The sequence below is a fragment of the Prionailurus bengalensis genome, chromosome A2 (assembly GCF_016509475.1).
Source record: "Prionailurus bengalensis isolate Pbe53 chromosome A2, Fcat_Pben_1.1_paternal_pri, whole genome shotgun sequence".
NCBI classification, from domain to species: Eukaryota; Metazoa; Chordata; class Mammalia; order Carnivora; family Felidae; genus Prionailurus; species Prionailurus bengalensis.
In genome coordinates this window covers 115,281,658-115,302,878 of record NC_057348.1, presented here as the reverse complement: position 1 = coordinate 115,302,878, position 21,221 = coordinate 115,281,658, and the positions used below count along the sequence as shown (strand labels likewise).

Genomic DNA, 21,221 nt, shown 5'->3' with positions numbered 1-21,221 from the left:
AAAGCCTAATTAAATAATTGATCTATAAAAAAAAAAAAAGTACTTTCCTGAACACTGTATTTCGGGTCCCAAAGACAAGATGTTATGTAGAAATATTGTTTAGATGCCCCTCCCTCTTTCCTTTTCGGTGCCCCTTTTCTCCTTTCCAAAGGCTGTCTGCCTGCTCAGGCAGGTCCCAGTCCCACTTTGACATCCTCACTACTTTTTGTTAATTACTCTCCACCTGAATCTTATCTCATAACTCGGCTTAGCCAATGAACTTCAGAGACTCCCAAATACATTAGAATTTTATAGAGACAGTTTAAGGTTAAAAACTTTTCAACAGCCAGATAGAAGAGTAATCCCAAAATGGGATTTTAGGAGAAAGAACGCTGCTCTCCAATCACACCCAGTGGGCTGCTTGCTGTTGCCCGTTTTATCTCTTTATGAGCACCAACCCCTGCTTTTAGGCAGCAGCTAAACTAGCAAATATAAATGGCAGAAAGTGCCAGGCTATGTGACCTTATAGAAAGTGGCAGGGGAGTGTCTATGTAGGCAGGTACAAGTTAATGAGTCCAGAAAGAAATAATTAAAATAGACTTAGTGCAATTGTAGACTCTTCTAGGAAGATGCTGGAGCAATAAACTCTGACCAAAAAAGTCAATAAAAATATAAGGCATGACAAATAAGACAATGGAACAAAATTGAAAATGTTATTCTAACCTCTTATGAAACTGACACCTTTGCTAATTAAAATACTATATATGGTTTTGACCTCTGCTTTAAAAAAAAAGTATCGTGGGACTATAATTTCCTCTAAAAGTTGTCTTAAGTGATCTAGGAAATAGATGGACAGATGGAAATGAAAAAGGGACACTTGCCTTGGTAAGTGTTAGATATTTTACATATACAGTCTTGTGTTTTTTTCTGCAAATAACAGAATAAATCAACTAACAGTGGCTTAATTAAACATAAGGTTTTCCTCATCTTTGTTGTTATTCTAAAATGTTGGGATGTACCTGGATGGCTCAGTCAGTCAAGCTCTGAGACTTCGGCTCAGGTCATGATCTCACAGTTCATGAGTTCAAGTCCAGTCAGGCTCTGTGCTGACAGCTCAGAGCCTGGAACCTGCTTCAGATTCTCTGTCTCCCTCTCCTTTGCTCAGCCTCTGTTTCTCTCTCTCAAAAATAAATAAGCATTAAAAAAAATGTTTTAAAGAAATGTTGGTGTAGACGGTTGCTGGCATTGGTTCAGGGCATTTTCCCCATGGCTGCAAGATTTCTTGAAATGCTTTCCAAATTCAAGAAAGAAAGAAGGGAGACAACCAATGTCAGCTATTCCTCTTTATCAAGTAAGAAAGTTTTCCCAGAAGCCACTCCAAAACCTTTTCATTTACGTGTGATTGACCCAAACTATGTCATATGGCCACCCCTAGTTGCATAAAGGAGACTTGGAAAAGAAGCATAGTACTTACATTTCCCAGGCTTTGTGAGAGGTCAAAGAGAGGGTTAAAAACATGGACTTGCTTAGTCAGACCATAAGGTCTGCCACAGCTCACCCCTTGAGTTGCTTAATACCCATGCACACCTTTCTTCGCATGCAGACATTTTACACTGCATGCATTCATCAGACCCCTAAGGAAAGCAACCCCAGAGTTTCTATTGCATTCACCTGGAAGACTGGAATCTCGGCAGTCTGTTCTGCCATCTACTCTTAATGGTTTGGCAGTTGATAGCTAAAAGACAAGACAGTTGTTTACCCCCCTCACCTTCCCCAAATACCCAATATTACAGTGATGAGGGTAGAATAGGAAAATTACAATAAAAAATTCTCATTAAGGGGGCACCTGGGTGGCTCAGACAGTTAAGCATACGACTGTGGCTCAGGTCATGATCTCATGGTTCATCCAGCTCTCTGCTCTCAGCACAAAGTCTGCTTGAGATCCTCTGTCTTCCTCTCTCTCTGCCTTTCCCTTGCTCTCTCTCTCTCTCTCTCTCTCTCTCAAAAATAAATAAAACATTTAAAAAGATTCTCATTCAGAAAAGGGGAGAATGGGAAATACACAGAAAACACTAGTCCATGGCAAATACCAAATTCTGCCAGGCAGGAATAATAATGACTCCAAGTTCCAACAGTGGAGAAAGTTCCTTGAATGACCCATCAGACCAGGCAGACTCTGATTTTGCTCTCTAGAAGGATGTCCCTTATTCATCCGCTCCCAATTCCTGGTATGCCTCCTTGGAAGATATTCTAAAGCCATCTATGGCAGCATCTGATGTGGGCACTGGGGAAAGTGACTTTTCTGGGGGAAATGCACAACTTTCACAATCCATGCAAATGCAGGATCCAGGGGATGGTGAGGGTGGAAGAATCTTTAGTTATCCAAGCAAGCTTGAGAATTTGAGGGCAGTATAGTTTCCTCAAAAATTTAGCAGGCTTCAAGTGTTTTTCTTTTTTCTGATCAACTATATGTATGGGTGACCACAGCCAAACACCCGTTTAAACAAAATCAATTTTTCTTATTTTTATTTCAACTCTATTATACTTACAAAAGCACATATATAATATATATGCACAGTTCAGTTTTTTTAATATAGTATGAACATCCAAGTAGTAGCTTCAGCTTAAGAAATAACCAATACCAGTAATTTTTTTTTGCTAATATTTCCTTTTTTTCTTATAGAAAATCCATCCCTAAGTCATGGTTAATTTTGCATGCTTTTGAACTTTATACAATTTGTTCTTTTGAAAATTGTTGAGGTTCACAACGCTGATGCCTGCATTAAATATCCTGTTTGTTTCTGAACAGTAATCAAGTAATTATGTAAAATTTACTTATCCATTCTACTGTAATGGACATTAGATTGTTTCCAGTTTTTGTTATTATAAACATTGCTATTATGAATGTCCAATGTACATCTCTCTTGGTGCAAGTGTTTTTCTAGGGCATGTTTGAAACAATTTTATGATATGTAATTATATCCCCATAAACCTGTAAAAAGTATACATGACTTTGAACAAGTTTCTCTAGGACAACTGTTCTTGAAATTTAATGTGTGTTAAAGTCATTTAGAGAGCTTGTTAAAACATATTGTTGGCCACATCCTCAGAGCTTCTGATTTAGAAGGTCTGGGTGATACTGAGAATTTTTATTCCTAATGCTTCTTCTGGTGGCTGGAGACTCTTCTAGGGAACGTACAGAGGTGTAGAATTGCTCAGTTGTATGATAAATGAATGTTCTCCTTTCTATAGAAAGTCAAATTGTTTTCCAAAGTATGCACCCAGCATCAGTGTAAAACATGTCATCACCAACATTTGAAATTGTCCACCTTTTTAAAAAATATTTTATTTTTGAGTAATGTCTGCACCCAACATGTGTCTTGAACCCACAACCCCAAGATCAAGAGTCACAAGCTCCACCAACTGAGCCAGCCAGGGACCATCTGGAATTGTCCACTTTTCATGCTTACCAACATTGCTGTTCAATTTGTATCTCTCTAACAATTAATGACACTGCACACCTCTTCATTTTTATTGAGGATCCCTATTCTCTCTTCTGTGAAATGCCTGTTCACAAATTTCTCCCATTTTGAGTGCTTCATTCATTGATTTATGGGAGTTCTTTACATGTTTTGTATAATATTTTTTTGTTGTTGGTTGTATGTGCTATAAGTATCTTCTCCAGATGGCAGCATAAGTTAACAAAAATTATTTAATGTTGTCAGACTAATCTATCTTTTTGTTTCCAGTTTGTGCTTTTTTTTTTTTTAATGTTTATTTATTTTGGAGAGAGAGAGAGAGAGAGAGCACAAGCAGGGGAGGGGCATAGAGAGGGAGACACAGAATATGAAACAGGATCCAGGCTCCAAGCTGTCAGCACAGAGCCCAACACGGGGCTTGAACTCCAGAACCGTGAGATCATGACATAAGCCAAATCCGGATGCCCAACCAAATGAGCCACCCAGGTGCCCCTGTGCTTTCTATGTCCTCTTTCAGAAATCATTTCCTAACCAAAGGTCATAAGTATATATACTATATATTTTGTTTTCTGCCATTTGTTTCTGCAATCTGTATCTATATTGTTTTTGAAAAGGTTTACATTTAGAATGTTAATCTGGCTAGAGTTGACTTTTGTGTATGGCCTAAAGTTAAGGACCTAATTTATGTGTTTTCAGTTTTAATATTCAACTGCCCTGGGACTAGTCATCAAAAACTTTCCTTTTTCTACTGATATATCAAGTGTCCAAATATGTATGTACCTCATTATAGACACCTTATTATGTACCATGGTCTATTTGTCTACACTTTACCAAAATCCCTCTGTATTACTGCAGCTTCAAAGTAAGTATTAATATATAGTAGTCTAAATACCACAAATTTTTTAATTTGATATTCCATAATTTAGGAATTACTGTTAATTGAGCTCTTATAATGGCACTATGGTTACACAAAACAATGTTCTAATTCTCAGGAGACGCATGCTAAAGTATGCTTAGGGTGAGGTGTCATGATGTCAAGCAATTTACTTTTAAATGACTCAACTGCCATTGAATCTAATTTGTGAGTATTCAGGTCTTAATTTTGCTATAAAGTCTCTGTGTGTTTGAAATGATATGATCATGATATGGTAATATGATCCAGGAAAATAATGTTAGGATGGTAATATCCTTCACCCTGACAAGCTTACTGCTTTTAGGATGATGGTTTTGTTTTTTTGAAAATATTAGGGGTGCCTGGATGGCTCAGTTGGTTAAGCGTCCGACTCTTGATTTCGGCTCAGGTCATCATTTCATGGTTCATAAGTTTAAGCCCCACATAGGGTTCCATGCTGACAGTGAGGAGCCTGCTTGGGATCTTCTCTCTCCTCCCTCTCTCTCTGCCTTTCCTCCTCCTCCTCTCTGTCTCTCCCTAAAAAATAAACAGAAAGAAAGAAAGAAAGAAAGAAAGAAAGAAAGAAAGAAAGAACAAAAGAAAGAAAGAAAGAAAGAAAGAAAGAAAGAAAGAAAGAGGAGGAAGGAAGGAAGTGGGGAGGGAGGAAGGGAGGGAGGGAAGGAGGAAGGAAGGAAAGAAAAAAGGAAGAAAAAAAGAAAAAAGAATACAGGTATGCACCCCAATGTTTATAGTAGCACTACCAACAATAGCGAAAGGATGGAAAGAGCCCAAATGTCCATCGATGGGTGAATGGATAAAGAAGATGTGGTAATACTCCACACAATGGAGTATTACTCAGCAATCAAAAAGAATGAAATCTTGTCATTTGCAACTACGTGCATAGAACTGGAGGGTATTATGCTAAATGAAATTAGTCAGTCAGAGAAAGATGAATATCATATGACTTCACTCATATGAGGACTTTAAGACACAGAACAGATGAACATAAGGGAAGGGAAGCAAAAATAATATAAAAACAGGGAGGAGGACAAAACCTAAGGGACTCTTAAATAGGGAGAAAAAACAGAGGGTTACTGGAGGTGTTGTGGGAGGGGGGATGGGCTAAATGGGTAAGGGGCATTAAGGAATCTACTCCTGAAATCATTGTTGCACTACATGCTAACTAATTTGGATGTAAATTTCAAATATAAAATAAAATAAAATAAATAAATAAATAAAATTTAAAAATAAATAAATAAAATAAAAAGAATACTATATATAATACATATAACATATGAAAAAATAAACTTTATTTTTATATTTAAAATTTATAAAAAATTATTTTTTATAAAAAATAAAAAAATAAAATAAAATCTACTTTAGTTGATATTAATAAAACCATGCCAACTTTATGTTGATTGTATATCTTTCTGGTCCTCTTATTTTCAACAGTAACAACACACATCAAAAGCCTGAGATTTTTCCAAACATTTCTCCTTAAACTATAGCCAAGTTATTGTTACATATTCTTGGTCCCAAAACATAGCTGATAATAATTTGACCAGCCCTCCCACTGTTACCACCAGCCTAGGTCCCCAGTGCCTGCTATCCTAACCCCTCTACTCAGCCAATTCCATATTTTAGATTCTCTTACTTTAAGCATCCCACTTATGGAACTGAATTCTCTAGAGTTAGGAATGCATTCTGCTCAAAATAATAGAAAACTTAAGTGGCATAAATAAAATCTAGCTGGTTCAGCAGCTAAATGGCATCATGACTGATGTCTGCCATTTTCTGCAGTGAAATTGGACTTTTATTCATTATCATAAAATGGCTAATGCAGCATCCGCCCTCCTCCCTGACATTTCTGGTTATCAAACTCCTGTCCCCAAAACACAGCTCAAATGTCCCCAGCTCTGGAAAGGAAGGAACTCTATTTCCCAGCCCAGCAGTTTTAGGCCCTTTAAAAACACTGAAATAGCTAATAGTATGAAGTTTTTTCATGAATATTCAGATAATTTCTGATTTCTGGGCTTTATTGCTTATGCTGGCAATATTTCTGGAACATCTGTCTTTTCCCTTGTCTGCTATGCAAACTCTTCACCTTTAAAATTTAGGACAAGCATCCAGTCTTCTATAGGGTCTTCTTTGATTCCCACTTTCCAAAGACTGTTCTTTCCCTGAACCTTCTGTTATAAAACTTAGCACTTAAACTGCATGACTTGTCTCTCCCCTGTAGGAGACAAAGTCCTTCAAAATCTCACAAGTAGCCCCAATATTCTTCAGGAAGACAAAAGAAGGTGAGCTTTCTATCTATGGCCACGTTAGAAGTCTCAGACTGGTCTACCCATGAGTTATTGGATCACACTGACCTCAGATCTTCTGAGCCGGCTCCCTGGAGCTAGGAGTCTTTACTAATTAAGAACTCCAGGCTGCCTATAACTTTGCCTTCATTCTGGAAGGAGGTGAGTGGAAAACTGCCTCCAGACAAGCCTCAATCAATATGAACATATTGAAATGTTATTTGAGTTGTAGAGTACCTTCACTTCTAGCCTGCGTTTTGGAGGACTTCAGACTGACAAGATGATTGAGTACCTGAACACTACAATCTTTTCAACCTGACATGATGTGAGTCTCTGATGGCCTATGACAGCATCACCTCCAAGCCAAACCTGGAGAAACATGTCTTTGAGAGCTCCAAGTTAAGTTCCTGAGCCACTTCTACTTAGCTGAGAGTTCTAAAGCACATATCAAGAGTTCTGTAGGAAAGCCTTCCCTGTCCCTAGTCTATCACAGATACTGATCATTTCCTGTAATTCCAAGTTAGGGAAACCTCAGCCACATTCCACCCAGAGGAGGTAGTAGAATAGAGAGGAATGCCTCAAAGATGTCATCATGGGTGTCTTATCAAAAAGACCCCTGCTTGAGGCGCCTGGCTGCCTCAGTCAGTGGAGCATGCAACTCTTGATCTCAGAGTTGTGAGTTTGAGCCCCACATTGGGCGTAGAGATTACTTAAAAAAATCAAAAAGATCCTGCTTAACATCTAGATCTGGGGATTCCTTCCAAGTTCTATCTCCATTCCCCCTCTGTACTTCACTCTATTTCCAACCCACTAGCTATATCTGGCTGGGCAGACAGAGACACAGTAGTAAGATAACGATTCTGGGAGACAGAAGAAATCCAATGAATAGAGAATTTTTTTTGTTATGATGTAGGGATATCTCACTGGCCTTTACCAGTGCCTAGGATAAATATTCTATGTCGGTTCCCACCAAACAACTTTCTAATTCAAAATTTAGCTTCTCAAGTATCTTAACACTGAAAAAGTAGGAGCTAGGAGACTCTAGCACCATTAGACAGGAACAAAGTTTATTCTAAAAGAACAAAGTGGCATTTCTGTTTAAATACCTGACTCAAGGGGTGCCTGGGTGGCTCAGTAGGTTGAGTGTCTGACTTTGGCTCAGGTCATGACCTCAGTTTGTGAGTTCAAGCCCTGCATTGGGCTCTGTGCTGACAGCTCAGAGACTGGAGCCTGCTTTGGATTCTGTGTCTCCCTCTCTCTGCCCTTCCCCACTCATGCTCTGTCTCTATCTCTCAAAAATGAATAGATGTTAAAAAAATTTTTTTTAAATACCTGACTCAAGTACTGCTAGTATAATACAAAAGTATACACAAGTATACAAAAGTATAATACTTTTGCAGAGCTTCCTGTGTGCCAGGCACTCTTCTCAGACCTTTATATATATTAACTCCTTTTATCCTAATAACAATCCTATGATGAAGTAGGTTTAATTGTCGTGGTTCTCATTTTCTGAATGAAGATACCCAGGTATAAAGATGTTAGATAATTTATCCAAGGTCATATCTGTTGCTAAGAAGTGGTAGAGTAGAGATTTGAACCCAGATAGTCTGGCACAGAATTCATTCTCTCAGCCACTCTGCTGTTCAGTGTGGAATCTACCTGCAAAGGCAAGGCCCAAGCCTAGAATTCTAACCACTATGCTGATCCTAACAAAGGCGGGCCAACACTCCCACACCTTCCTAATAACTCAAATGATCGTTCATTGTCCAAGCCAGATCATTGTTTAAATAGAGAAATACAGAATGTGTGGTATATAATGAATATGTCAAAGGCTTATTAGGAGAGATTTCACTAATGCTCAAATCATTTCAGATTTCAGTGTCTTTCAATATGCTGCAATATTTTCCACTCTTCATCACACATGCTCCTCCCTGCCTTTCAGATTCAGAACAAGCATCCTGTTCTCTGGAAGGCCTTCCACATTGCATCCCCCAAAGGCAATCCTTCTGCCCCGACTGCTGCAGCAGTTAGCACTTCATATTATAACCACTCTTGTTCTCATCTCTCTAGATGTGAACTCTTTGAAAGCAGAACTCTTTGGAAAGCCTCTGTTTCCCATTTGTATATGGAGAATAATAAAATTAACCACCCCCTCATGAGAATTAACTAAAATAATGTCTGTAAAACACTTACTTGACATTCAGGTAGTTCTCAGTAAAGGACGGCCACTATGAAAATACAGTTTTGTAACCTTGGGAAGCTGGTACAGTGTTGACACACAATATACACTTAATAAATGTTTGTTAAATGAGTATAAAACAATGTTCCAAAAAAGCACTAAGGATATACTTTTAAAGTCTTAGTTGAAGGTCTTTAATATAGTGCTAGCCCTGATTTGCTAGTTTTGCCCATTAAAATTTCACAATCCGAATTGTCATATACCTTACTGGTGTCATTTCATTTTTTCAGTTATAGTTGAAGGGATGCTGTGACCAAAACTGTTTGAAAATTAAAATAATGAAGGAAATATATTGAGGTAAGGAAAAAATCTCTTGCTTTTAAATTATTTCATTACTACATTTAGTCATCTTACATTTTAAGATAAAGACAATAGGCTAAAAATAGTCCTTTTGCATTTTTCCTTTTTTGGTTCCTTTCCGTGCTTCATAGTTTTAGCTTTAAATAAAGAACAATGACTGCCTTCAATTTATTTTCTAAACAGATCAAGTTCTGTTCTAATTACCAGCACAACAAAAATTTCAGTGTATCAAAAAAAATTTCTAAGCTCCTTGATGTGACCTACTTTACCGGATTACCATTAATACAATAAAAATTCCAGACTAATAAACGAATTTGGAAAATGCCTTTGAGAAATGGGTTATCTATTGGATACAAAACATTTCCAACACTTAAGTAAGTTTTGGTCTATATTTTATTTAATTAATTGAATTCATCATAAGTATCTCTAAAATGCCTATGTTACTCATCACTCAAATATATAAAAATTGATTAGTATTAGGTCAGAGAACAAACTGGTGATTGACAGAGGGGAGGGGGTTGGGGGTGGGTGGATTAGGTAAAGGGGAATAAGAGGTACCAACTTCCAGTTATAAAATAAATAAGTCATGGGGATGAAAAGTACAACATAGAAAATGTAGTCTATAACATTGTAATAACGTTATATGGTGACAGATGTAACTACATTTATGGTGGTGAGTATTTAGCAATGTATATAATTATCCAATCATTATGTTGTATACCTGAAATTAATATAGTATTATATGCCCACATTTAAAAACATTAGTTAGTGGGGCGCCTGGGTGGCTCAGTCAGTTAAGCGTCCAATTTTGGCTCAGGTCATGATCTCACAGTCTGTGAGTTCGAGCCCCGTGGCAGGCTCTGTGCTGTCAGCTCAGAGCCTGGAGCCTGCTTCGGATTCTGTGTCTCCCTCTCTCTCTCTCTGACCCTCCCCGTTCATGCTCTGTCTCTCTCTGTCTCAAAAATAAAAAAACGTTTAAAAAAAATTTTTTTAATGAATTAGTATAAGGTTATTTATTGTACCTTAATGCTTTTGAAAGGAATAAAACAGCCATCTTATACCATTTTATAAAGCAACTGTTTTCTTATGCAAGGAATTTCTTGTTACAATTAAAGTTAATAATTTTTACTCTTTATATATTTATGAAACCTGAAGCATATTTTTGCAGAATTGCAGAAGTCAGTATCAAACTTGACATAATTATTTGCATAATCCATAGACATTCCTTCCACAAATTGTTACCAAACACCTATGCTGTATAAGCACTATGCTGGATTCTCCGGATGTTGGAAGACAAATGAACAAAACCCAAAAAGTAAGTAACGATAAATATTATAAAGAAAAATAAAGCAGGTCAAGAGGAACAGAGTGGAGGGGATGAGGTGTTATGAGATCAAATAAATATCTCTGAAAACTTAGGTGACTTGAGCAGAATCCTGAAGGGAACAAGAGGGTGAGCCACATAGACACTGAGAAAGAGCTTTAGGCAGATTAGCAAGTGCAAAGTTCCCTTGGCAGAAGTGTATTGTGCTTGTTGCTAGCAAAGAGATCGGTATGGGTGGAGGGGGCTAAGCCAGGGAGAGGAAAAAGCAGGCGCTGAGACCAGAGAGAAAATAGAACCTAGATCGTAAAGGTCTTATGGATCTGATGGAAAGATGACGTGAGCCACAAATATAATTTTAAACTTTTTAGTAATTACATTTTAAAAAGTAAAAAGAAACAAGTAAAATTAATTTTAATAATATGTTTTATTCTATCCAATATATCCATAACATTATTATCTAACATGTAATCAATATAACAAAATACTCGAGTTACTTTACATTTTTTTCTTTCTTGCTAAGACTTTAAAATCTAGTGTAGGGGTACCTGGGTGGCTCAGTCAGTTGTGCAACCAACTCTTGATTTTAGTTAAGGTCATTATCTCTCGATTCATGGGATTGAGCCCCAGGTGGGGCCCCACTCTATCAGCAGAGTCTGCTTTGGATCCTCTCTCTCCGTCTCTGCCCTTCCTCTCTCTCTCTCTCTCTCTCTCTCTCTCTCTCTCTCTCTCTCTCCATCTCTCTCTCAAAATAAATAAACTTAAAAAAATCCAGTGTGTATTTTAGATTCATAGCACATCTAAATTCAGACTAGCATATTTCAGGTGCTTGATAGTCAAACGTGGCTAGTGGCTACCATATAAGTGCAGTTATACACAATTGTAAAGCCTTTGAAGAGTTTTGTTTTTTTTTATTTATCAAATATATACAGAAATAAAGAGAAGAGTATAATGAATTTAGTGTCATTATCACCCACTTTCAATAATTAGCAATACATGGCCAGCTTTGTTTCACGTACCTCCATCTACTCTCTCCAAACCCAAATATTTTTGAAGGAATATACTGGGGAGTTGTGAACACAGAAATGACTTTGAACAGCTCTATCTGCCAAGTTGAGAATAGTTCATGAAGTAGAAGCATGGGTGGAGACAGGAAGACCTTGTTATGAGAGTATTATAAAAATCCTGGTGAATTTATAGCACCTTAGTCGGGGGCGGTGCTGGCAGTGGAGATGGTAAGAAATGGAGGCTTGATTGAATCCTTAATATATTTCAAAGGGAGAAGCTGACAGGATATACTGATGGAACAGTTATGGAATATGAGAGAGAAAAGTCAGGATGACTTCCAGATATTTGGCCTGCGCAACATGATAGAGTTGCCGTTTACTGAAACACGGGAAGCTGCGAAAACAGTTGGATGGAAATCACAAGTTCACTTTGGGGGGTACGCTTGGGTGACTCAGTCGGTTAAGTGTCTGACTCTTAATTTCAGCTCAGGTCATGATCTCACGGTTGGTTTGTGAGTTCCAGCCCGCTTGGGATTCTCTCTCCCTCTCTCTGCCCCTCCCTTGCTCATGTGCATGCTTGCTCTCTCTCACTCTCTCTCTCAAAATGAATGAATAAACTTAAAAAAGAGATCATTTTTGGACATGTTAAGTTTAAACTATTAGACATCCAAGTACAGATAGTGAATGAAAAGTTGGATATCTAGATCTGCAAGTCAGGAACAAAGTCCAGGCAGGAGATATAAATTTGAGAGTGATCAGAAAACAGGTGGTGTATGTGGTTCCTGGGTGGCTCAGTCAGTTAAGCATCTGACTTCAGCTCAGGTCATGATCTCACAGTCCATGAGTTTGACCCCACGTGGCACTCTGCAATAACAGCCCAGAGCCTGGAGCCTGCTTCGGATTCTGTGTGTATCTCTCTCTCTGCTCCTCCCTCACTCATGCTTTGTCTTTCTCTCTCTCTCTCTCTCTCTCTCTCTCTCTCTCTCTCTCTCTCTTTCTCTCTCTCTTTCTCAAAAATAAATAAACATCAACAAAAAATTTTAAAGAAAACAAGTGTTAAAACCATGAGACAAGATGTGTTCACTAGGACGTGAACTTAAATAGAGGAGAGGTCCAAAGTTTAAAGCAGGAAGGGAAGGAGGAACCAGGAAAGGAGACTGAATAGAAGCCCAAATAAGCCATAAAAAAAATAAATGAATAAAACACAAGAAAAGGTATTGTCCTGGAAGACAAGTAAAAGAAATATTTCAAGAAGGAGATAGCAAGCAAAATACAAAACTAAATTTAAAAAGAAAATAAAAACCAATATCTAGAATTTGAAAACAAACTGAAACAAATGAGCCTACCTGGTATATCAGTTTGGTGAAAAAACCAGAGAATTATTCCAACTGACCTTTGAACAAAATATTTTGACTATACAGTTTTGTTTTTTGTTTTTTTTTGTTTTGAGAGACACAGCCAGCACGAGTTGGAGAGGGGCAGAGAACGGGAGAGAGAGGATTCCAACCAGACTCCACACCGCCAGTGCAGAGCCAGATACGTGGCTCAAACCCTCAAACCCTGAGACCATGACAATAGCCAAAACCAAGAATCTGCCACTTAACCGACTGAGCCACCCAGGCACCCCTTGACTATACAGTTCTGACTGGGATATATTTTTAAGACAAAAAAATTTAAAAAGGCAAACAATCTTAAATTATCTAGTTTCATTTAGTAGTTTCATTGTTAATAGCAACAATTATTATTTTGAAACCAACAAAAGTATATTTTAATATACTACTACTAAGAAACTATGTTAAAGCTGTCAGGGACTTAATGTTCAGCATAAAAAGCTCAGTTAAAAAAAAAAAAAAAACGTGGTGGGGCGCCTGGGTGGCTCAGTCAGTTAAGCGTCCGACTTTGGCTCAGGTCATGATCACACGGTTCGTGGGTTGGAGGCCTGCGTCAGACTTTGTGCTGACAGCTCAGAGCCTGGAGCCTGAGAATCTGTGTCTCCCTCTCTCTCTGCTCCTTCCCTGCTCATGCTCTCTCTCTCAAAAAATAAATAAACATTAAAATTACTTATTTTCTAGCTCTGTCCACTGAAAAGGCCAAGAAGCAATAATAATTCAGTAACAACAAGAATCCCATACTGTGGCCTCAAAACATCATTTCACACTAAAAGGGCTTGGCATTTTCTGTACAGTCAATCCAAGAAATATACCAGTTGATCTTGGGATATCTTATTGTGCCAGAAAACAAAGAGGCAATCAAAAGATAATACTATCATATCAAACAAATACAGAAGCCTCAAAAGCTTCCCACTTAACACTCAAAATAGAATAATTTGAGTGTCTAACAACTGCAACCAATAGAAACACATTTAATGTGTAAAGCTATGAGTTCATAGTGCTATTCAAAAAAAGGAAAAAGAGGGGCACCTGGGTGGCTCGGTCGGTTAAGCATCCAACTTTGGCTCAGGTCATGATCTCACACTTGGTGAGTTCGAGCCCCACGTCAGGCTCTGTGCTAACAGCTCAGACCCTGGAGGCTGTCTTGGATTCTGTGTCTCCCTCTCTCCACCCCTCCCCTGCTCTCTCTCTCTCTCTCTCTCAAAAATAAATAAACATTAAAAAAATTTTTTTTAAGAAAAACAAAAAAGGAAAAAGAGAAAGACCCTGGACACCATGGAGGTTGCTAGGTAATGAACACATTACTGTAAAATTGGATAGTTGAAAGGAAATAATTAAAGATCTGTCCTGTTTTTCTGGTATGAACAGTATTTCAAGGTAACCAAATAATCCTTATGGATGTAAGAAAGTTCTCTACAGAAGACTTCTAGCTAATAAATGAAAACAGAATGATTAAGTCATAAAATCACCATCTTACAACCCATAATTGTTTTCAAATGAATCAGACAGTGGTCAACAAAAGATACCAAAATCATTAAGTAAAAGATAGTTGGGAAACTTTACAATCAGACAGGAATCAGCGTCACCACATGAACACCTTAAGCATACTAAAAGTGAGGCCATCTGACACTATGTGGCTCTTGAGGTGATAAAATAATATGAAGTCTGTAACATCACCTATAGTATATTCTCGTCAAGAACCTAAAACTGGAGTGCCTGAGTGTCTCAGTCAGTTAAGCGTCCAACTTCAGCTCAGATCATGATCTCACTGTTCATGAGTTCGAGCCCCTCATGGGGCTCTCTGCTGTCAGCACAGAGCCCACTTTGGACCCTCTGTTCCCCTCTCTCTCTGCCCCTCCCCTGCTTGTGCTCTACCTATAAATAAATAAATAGGTAAATAACTAAATAAACACACAAACAAACATACATTTTAAAAAAAGGAATCTAAAATAGAATTTAATCAAGTCTTTAGCGCTAACTTGTAGACTGCAGGAAATACAGAGGATAGAAAAGCAAATTAAACACAAGATGCAACTGCAACATTCTACAAGACCACCGACCCAGTTTCTTCAAGAAGTAACTCAAATAAAGGAGGGGAAGTGGAGCACTTATGCGAATGAAAAGGGATCCTAGAGACTATAATCACCAAAGGTGGACCCTGTGCGGATTCTGGCTTGCAAAAGTAATAATTGTAAAAAGACATTCTTTGAGATGATAGGGAAATTTGAATAGTTTGTATTACAACTTAAGAAATGTTTATTTCATGTTGTTAGATGTCAATATGGCCTTGGGTTATATAAGGAAAAAAGTTGTCTTTTAAAGCATGATGAAGTGGTTAGAATACAATATCAGGCCTTTTAAGGTTTGCTTTTAAATACTCCAGTCAAAAAAAACCCACAAAAACAAATAAAATAGAAATAGCTCTGGTTTATCAAGATACCCCCTTATACCAGCAAAGGGCCACTTGTTCTTCAGTAGCCACAGGAACATACTGTCCTTGCTTCAGATACTCAGGATGCACATCAGGACCCAAGAGCTGTTGAGTGGCAGCAGGGAGGTCAGAACCGAATCAGGCAAAAGCAGCAACCTCATGATTAAGAGCCAATTCCAGCTTCATGGTACCTGCCACTTGCTTCCTGACCCTGGTTTGGGCAGCATATCTGACACAGGATACAGACAAGCCAACAGACACCTTTGTAAAACACTTCTGTTTCCAAGATCTGCCCATCAGTGATGGAGGTGACATTCATTAGAATATAAGCACACAAATAACCAGCTGTGTTTCTCCGACTGGAAAAGCAGACAAGGAGCCACTACCAAAAGAATCATTCATTTTGTTCTCTCCAGCAGACAGGAGTGTAGTTAAAACATATCGCTAGAATAGGCCTCATGAGCAGCAGAAGTGTGGCAATAAGCAACAGAACATTTGGATAACTCATGATAGATGATCGAAGCATGGTTTCCATTATCCTTAAAATATTCTCCTATAGAACAGCCGGAATAAGGAGTCAGGCACTGATGTGGGGCAGAATCAGCAGTAGCTGAAACCACAATGGTATACTTCATGGCATCTGCATCTGTAAGTCTCTTCACCAACTAGGCAATGTAGATATGATACAGCTTCTTCTTTTCATCAGATGCATCATTGAAATATTTCTGGTTAATGATTACGTCAATCATTGACATTTTGCCAGCCTATTGGCCACCAATAACCAGCTCATGTTGACCATCTATCCACAGACTTAATGCCAGTCTGCACAGAGATTGGAGGAATGATCCCAGGGGCTTTCAGCCAACTTGCCTACAGTTCTTGCAACCCATTACCAATGGCACCTACTATATGACCCAACAGCTTCTTGCCACCTAGAATGCCCACAATGTCTCCTGTCCTCTTCAGGATATCTTCTTCCTTAATTAGTTTTCATTTCCAAACACAGTAACACCAACATTATCAGGTTCCAAGTTCAGAGACTTACCCTTTAAGCTTGTAAGAAAACTCTACCATTTCTTCTGCTTGAACATTCTTTACCCCATGTACTTGAGCAATCACCAATACTTAAGACATACCTAGTCTCTTCAAAGGTCAGCAGAGAGTAAAGCTCCAAGAATAGGCTCTTCAAAAACAGAAGACACCCCAGCAGTTCTAGTCTTCTGAGGACAAATGTTAGGCATGGAGTTTCCTTGTGGCAAGTAAGGATGATCACAAAATGTTTTTGGAGACCAGCCAAGCCTGCTAAGGGAGGATAAAAGCCACAGCCCAAGGTCACATGCACAGACAGCATCTTTTTTTTTTTTTAAGTTTATTTATTTATTTTTAGTAAATTCTACACCCAACATGGGACTCAAACTAGACCTCAAAATCAAGAGGCACATGCTCTTCTAACTGAGCCAGCCAGGCACCCCCAGACAGGATCTTTAGAGCTCTCCTTAGGTCATTCCTCTCCCGCTGCAGCCTCTGTACTGACACCCAAACAAATATTAACCAAAAGAAATTACACTAGTATTCTGAAATAGTACATTAGTATTATGAGATAATTACATTAGTATCAGACAAAATATACTTTTAAGAAAATTTCTTTTTATGGATAAAGAAAGTTACAACATAAGAATAAAAAGAATACTTCACTAGAAAGATAAAACAATTTTACATAATTTTTAAATTTTTAACTTATTATAAAGTTTTCAAACATATACAAAAATAGGAAAAATGGTACAATGAACACCTATAAATCCACTATTTAGATTCAACCATTGTTAACATTTACATTTTATCATACCAGCTTTATTGTTTTATCAATGTATCTATATTTTTTTATTATTGTGGTTGATCTGTTTCAAAGTGTCACAGACTATGACATTTCATGACAAAATATTTTATACATCTAAAAAAAAAAAAAAGAAAAAAAAGGACATTCTCCTATCTAGATACAATGGTATTGTCAGTCCAACAACATAAAAATAACTCCCTAATTTCATCTCATACCCATTCTATATTTAAATTTACCTATGTCCTCAAAATGTTATGCATAGCTCATTTTTTTCATACCACGATTCAATCAAGAATCATTATATTTGATTGCTATGTCTTTTTTTAATGTTTATTTATTTTTTGAGAGAGAAAGCAAGCCGAGGAGAGGCAAAGAGAGAAGGAGAGAGAAATCCCAAGCAGGCTCCATGCTGTCAGCACAGAGCCTGACATGTGGGTCGAACCCATAAATCATGAGATCATGATCTGAGCCAAAACCAAGAGTTGGATGTTTTACTGACTAAGCCACCCAGGCGCCCCTGATTTTTATATCTCTTAAATTTCTATTTAATGTGTAGCTATTACCTCTCCCCTATTTTTAGGAAATCCCATTTCTAAGAATCTACACCAAAGATAACACCAGCAAAAATGTTCAATTTATTTTTTTATTGATGTATAATTGACACACATTATACTAGTTTCAGGTATACAACATAATGATTCCATATTTGTATATATTGTGAAATGATCACCACAATAAGTCTAGTAATATCCATCACCATACATAGTTACAGAATTTTTTTGTGTGATGTGAACTTTTATGATTTACTCTTTTAGCAACTTTCATATATGCAATATAGTATTACTAACTGTAGTCGCCATGCTGCAAATTACATTCTCATGACTTATAGCTGGAAGTTTGGTTTTCTTAAATATTTTTTTAAGTTTATTTATTTATTTTGAGGGGGATTGGAGGGGCAGAGAGAGAGGGAGAATTTCAAGAAGGCTCCATGCTCAGTGGGGAGCTGAATCTCGGGATGGAGAGATCACAACCTGAGCCCATATCAAGAATATTGGATGCTTAACCAACTGAGCCACCCAGGTGCCCCTTATAACTGGAAGTTTGTACCTTTTGATTCCCTTTATTCATTTGCCCATCCCTAAAACCTGCCTGTGGCAACCACCAGTCTGTTCTCTATATTTATGAGCTTGGTTTTATTTTATTTTTCCTTTGTTTGTTTTGCTTTTTAGATTACACATGTACATGAGATCATTACCAACAAACAAAAAAATTAAGCACATATGTAGAAAGTTATTCCCTTCAGCACTATTTGTTCCAGCAAAAAGACTGGAAACAAACCAAACATCCATTAATAGGGAGCTAGTTGCATGAACAGCCATATAATGAAGTCCTACGTAGCAGTAAAAATAAATAAATAAATAAATAAATAAATAAATAAATAAATAAATAAATAAACGAGGGAAATCTCTTGAATAACTGCTATGAAATCATCTCCAGAATATATTATAAAATGCAAAAATCATGTCGCAGACAATGTATATAGAACCCTACCTTTTAACTAAGAAATAACCAAGAGCAAAGCAAAAACAAATAAAAAATAAAAAGCAACATCATTACAGAACATACTGTAGATATTAAAAAATACTGTTATTAACAACTTTATACCAATAAACCTGAAAATTTAAATGAACAAAAAAAATTTAGGGAAAGACCAACTTACTAAAACTAATACAAAAATAAAATCTAAATAAGGGTACCTGGCTGGCTCATTTGGTAGAGCCCCTAGTTGGGTGCAGAGGTTACTTACAAATAAAATCTTCAAAAAAAAAATTAAATTAAAAAAAATCTAAATAGCCGTATACCTATCAAAGAAAATGAGCCCATATTTAAAGACACTCCCCAGGAGCGCCTGGGTGGCTCAGTCGGTTGAACAGCTGACTTCGGCTCAGGTCATGATCTCGCAGTCCGTGAGTTCGAGCCCTGCATTGGGCTCTGTGCTGACAGCTCAGAGCCTGGAGCCTGTTTCAGATTCTGTGTCTCCCTCTCTCTGACCCTCCCCTGTTCATGCTCTGTCTCTCCCTGTCTCAAAAATAAATAAAATGTTAAAAAAAAAAATTTTTAAAGACACTCCCCAGAAGAAATCTCAAGGCCACATCCTTCACTAGCAACTTCTTCTAAATTAACAAAGAAATAACATCAGTCTTACACACAGTCTTTTAGAGAATATTTCTCAATTTATTTCATGACACCAGAATAAACTCAATACCAAAACTAAAGAAGGGTTTATAAGGAAAGAAAATTACAGACCAATTTTGCTCATAAATCTCATAAATCTATTGTTTTAAACATCCCTAATACAAAACAGTAGCAAATTGAATCTAATAACACATAAAAAAGAATATGTTATAACCTTGAAAGCAAGATTGCTTTCATATTTGAAAATGAGCCAATGCAATTCACCACATTAATGGAATAAAGAGGGGCATCTGGATGGCTCAGTCAGTTAAGCATCCAACTCTTGGTTTCAGTTCAGGTCATAATCTCATGGTTCATGGGTTCAAGCCCCACATCTGGCTCCAAACTGACAGTGCAAAGCCTGCTTGGGATTCTCTCTCTCTCTCTCTCTCTCTCTCTCTCTCTCTCTCTCTCCCTCCCTCCCTTTCTCTCAAAATAAATAAATAAACTACTTTTAGAAAAAAATTGAATAAAGAAACCCATACAAACTGACAGAAATATGAAATAGAAATTAAAAACCAGTTCTAACCAGGTGCCTGAGGGTTGTATAATAAATCTATAATACAAGCAAAAAAAAATACACAATTATTTCCAGGGAACCAGTTAACAGCTTGGTTTAGGATAGTGCCAAGAAATGACTCTCTCCTCTGGGCTAGGCTTTACTTCCTTTAGAAGTAGCAATGAAACAAGTTTTGGGACATCAAAAGACAGAGATCGGTCAAGGGTTTCCTATTACTCCCTCTATTCTCTGTCTTAAAGACAATGTTTTTTTCATCCATCTGCTGATGGAATAAATTTTTTTCCCAGTATACACACGAGCAGTTCAGGACTCCCACTCACATGATTTCACAAGTTTGTTCACAATCTACAGTTAAGTTCTATAAGCATGATGGGGTGAAAGATTCAAAGGAATGAGGTATTATGACCTTTTATTACCAATTACCTATCCTGAGCATGAGGGAATGTGGAGACATCCAGTCAAAACTCTATCACCAGTAAGAATGTGAAACGGCACAACCACTTCAGGAAAAAAAAAAGGGGGGGGGGGGTGTATTTCTTAATATACTTAGCATATGACCAGTAATTTCACTTATTTCTCCAAAAGAAATGAAAATTTATGTTCACAAAAACACTTCTATAATTATAGCAGCTATATATTTTAAAATTTTTTACAGTTTATTTATTTTTTCTGAGAGAAAGAGAGAGATGCTCAAGTGGGGTAAGGGCAGACAGAGGGACAGAAAATCCCAAGTAGCTTCACACTCACTGCCAGCGCAGAGCCCAACGCAGGGCTTGAACTCACAAACCGTGAAATTATGACCTGAGCCGAGATCAAGAGTGTCGCTTAACCGACTGAGCCCCCCAGGTGCCCCTATAACAGCTTTATGTTTAACAGCCAAAACCTAAAAACAGTTCAGGTATGCATCAACAGGAAAAAGAATATACAAACTGGGCTACATTCATATGATGAACTCCTACTACTCAACACTAAACAAATTATTGATGCGTGCAACAATATAAATGAAAATCAAAAACATTATGATGAGCGGAAACAGCCAAATACAAAAGAACATAGTGTATGATTCCATTTATATGACATTCTCAAATAGGTGACATTAATCTATGGTGGAAAAAATTGAGATGAGGGTTGGGGTAAGATGTGATTAGAAGATGGTATGAGAGAAGTTTGGTGTGACAATAATGCTCCATATAAGAGGAGTCTGGGTAGCAGGTTAATGTATTTGTCAAAACTTAGCTAGCCTACACTTAAAATGTGTGCATTTTATTATATATAAATTTCACATTC

The 21,221-nt window shown here is 37.4% G+C and overlaps 1 pseudogene; it reads right to left on the bottom strand.

The window, feature by feature from the left end:
* Window positions 1–15,281: 15,281 nt before the first annotated feature.
* On the bottom strand, window positions 15,282–16,693 carry LOC122488284 (annotated as a pseudogene).
* Window positions 16,694–21,221: the final 4,528 nt, after the last annotated feature.